Source organism: Mus caroli, chromosome 18 (genome assembly GCF_900094665.2).
Source record: "Mus caroli chromosome 18, CAROLI_EIJ_v1.1, whole genome shotgun sequence".
NCBI classification, from domain to species: domain Eukaryota; kingdom Metazoa; phylum Chordata; class Mammalia; order Rodentia; family Muridae; genus Mus; species Mus caroli.
This window is the reverse complement of record NC_034587.1, coordinates 61,238,409-61,241,733: the sequence shown is the minus strand read 5'-3', so window position 1 is coordinate 61,241,733 and position 3,325 is coordinate 61,238,409.

The following is a 3,325-nucleotide window of genomic DNA, read 5'->3' as shown; positions in this document are numbered from 1 at the left end:
TACCACGAAGTTCCAAGTGTGATAGAGCTACAGTTATCAAAAAGATGTAGTACTTGCCTGCAGATAGACAGAACATAAAAGAGCCCAGAAATCAGTCCACACATATATGGACAGCTGGGTTTTAACAAGAGAACAAAGGCAATTAAGTAGGGGCTAGAATAGCCTTTTCTACAAATAATATTGAATATTCACAAGCAAAACAATGAAGATGAATCCCCACTTTGTAGCATAGCTCTTCCTTAGAGAAGTTTGAATAGACACTTGAACACAGACACACACACACACACACACACACACACACACACACTACTCAATAGTATTGGTCAATAGGAAAACGGGGAAGATACAATACAAACAGATTTGATTACTGGAAAACCCTGTTTTTAGTTGTGGTGTGGCTCAGCCCTTAGCACATACCTTTAATCCAAGAGCTTTCTTCTTAGGATTAAATAAAATCAACCATAGGTCAAGTAACTGGTTGACAGGAAATAATCATAAGATTATTAAGAAATAATTACTAAGAGCAAGAGGGTGTCAGCAGGACGGGTAGAGAAATGCACAGGAAGTAGAAGGGAGGGACATTCGATTTGAAGAGAGTTTTTGTGAGATGGCCTGAGAGAGGAGCATTTGTCCTGGGAGACTGGCTGAGGAGGAAGGTCAGCTGGGTGCTTTCTCTGCCTCGGTGCTATCAGGCTTTCACCCCGGCTTTGGGCTCCTGAGTCTTCATTGGTAAAATTGAACAATTGAGATTTTTGCAAAGCAAAACAAAACAAAACAACCCCCCCCCCAAAAAAAAACCCAAATCACAAAACAGTTTGGGAAAACTTTAGGGTGGAAAGTAGGTTTGTTCAGTATCCTGGCTATAGTGATGATTTTATGTGTACACAGATCTGTTTAAAAAAAAAAAAAAACACCTTCAACTGCACACTTTAAATATTTATCCTTTATCGTACATTATTGTCACTTTTAAAAAGATGGTATAGGGCATGGAAAGATAGTCCAGTTGGTACTGATGCTTGTTCAGGACCTGGCTTGTTCAGGACCTGCGTTTGAATCCCAACATCTTTGGGGGTGGGGGGAGAGGGAGAGAAAAAGAGGGAGAAAAGGCAGGTATGGCCCATGCCTAGTGTACTGACTGGTTTTGTGTGTCAACTTGACACAAGCTGGAGTTATCACAGAGAAAGGAGCCTCCCTTGAGGAAATGTCTCCATGAGATCCAGCTGTGGGCATTTTCTCAATTAGTGATCAAGGAGGGGAGGGCCATTGTGGGTGGTGCCATCCCTGGGCTGATAGTCTTGGGTTCTATAAGAGAGCAGGCTGAGCAAGCCAGAGGAAGCAAGCCAGTAAGGAACATTCCTCCATGGCCTCTGCATCAGCTCTTGCTTTCTGACCTGCTTGAGTTCCAGTCCTGACTTCCTTTGGTAATGAACAGCAACATGGAAGTGTAAGCTGAGTAAACCTTTTCCTCCCCAGCTTGCATCTTGGTCATGCTGTTTGTGCAGGGATAGAAACCCTGACTACAACACCTGGTAACGCTAGTATTGTAGGTGTGGATACTGGATCCTTGGGGACCTCCAGCATAGCTCCAAGTTCACTGAGAGACCCAGCCTCAAAGGAAGGAGACAGATGATAATGCCAAACACCTGATATACTTCTCTGGCCCACACTTGTATATGCACACACACTTTTAAAATGGTTTTTCATAGGTCAGATGCATGGCTCTGTTGGTAAAGTGCTATCTATATAAGAAAGAGGACCTGAATTTCTTTCCTAGAACTCACATAAAGGCTGGTTATGATTACACACACCAAACCTCCCATTATTGGGGAAGTGGACACAGGAAGATTCCTGGGGCTTGCCGGGCCTTGTTACTTAGCTAGTCCAGTTATATCAGCAGATTCCAGGTTCAGCAAGGGACATTGTCTCAAAAGATAAGATGCAGAGCTATATAACAGAAGATATTTGATGAGGAGTAAGACTTTTAAAATGGAAGAATCTTTTCATACTTTTAAAACTAAAACATGGAGCTGGAGAGATGGATCGGTGGTTAAGTGCACTGGCTGCTCTTCCGGAGGCCCTGAGTTTAATTCTCAGCAACCACATGGTGGCTCACAACCATCTGTAATGCTTTCCAATGGCCTTTTCTGGTGTGTCTGAAGACAGTTACAGTGTACTCATATACATAAAATAAATTAATAAATCTGGTCTGGAGAAATGGCTCAGTGGTTAAGAGCATTGAGTCCTCTTCCAGAGATCCTGAGTTCAATTCCCAGCAACCACATGGCCCTCTTCTGATGTATCTGAAGACAGCTACAGTGTATTTATATAAATAAAATAAATAAATCTTAAAAAAAAAACAAGGAAAAAAACTAGAACATGAACTGTGCATATATAATATATTCCATGATTGTAATGTGAAATAAAACATTTTGTCTTTTCGTCGCTGCGTGTGATAAAACACCATGACCACATGTTATGGAAGAAAGAGTATATTTTGGCTTATGGTTTGAGGATGGGGATCTATACTGGCAGCACAGAGGAGAAAGATATGGAAGCTGGAACAGGGAGCTGAGTACTCACACTTTGAGCCACAAGGACAAAGTAGAGAGAGAAATGGAAGAGGTGCAAGTATATGAACTCTCAAAGCCCACCCCTCATGACACACTTCCCCTAACAGGACTACACCCCCTAAACCTCCTCAGACAGTGCCACCAACTGGGGACCATGTGTTCAAACATCTGGGGGGGGCATTCTCTTTCAAACCACTACACATTTTTATGCCAAAAGGGGTCACTTGAGTTCATATTTTCCTGTGCAAGTCACAAATGCTTCCCAATTGCAACTCAATCTAACCCACACATTTGTCAATGAGACTTCAAAACTCTGCTCCATGCTTAGTCCTTCTGGATGAGCAGGGTTCAGAGTCCTAGATCGTGCTGCCTTCCCCCCCTTCAACGGTGTTGAGAACGGGCATTTCCTTTGCCTCCAGAAGAAGCCAGATGAAACCTTTAGGACAAGGGAAGCAAGTGGAGGACCCCCCCTCCCACCCCCTGCACCATGAGAATGGGAAATAATGTTACCGAGTCAATCAGTAGGTCTCTGTGGTGACCAATCCAACAAGATGACTGTGTGTCCTAAATTCAATTCCCAACAACCACATGAAAGCTCACAACTACAGTGTACACATATACATAAAATAAATAAAGAAATCAAAGAAGAAGAAGAAGAAGAGGAAGAGGAAGAAGAAGAGGAGGAGGAGGAAGAAGAAGAAGAAGAAGAAGAAGAAGAAGAAGAAGAAGAAGAAGAAGAAGAAGAAGAAGAAGAA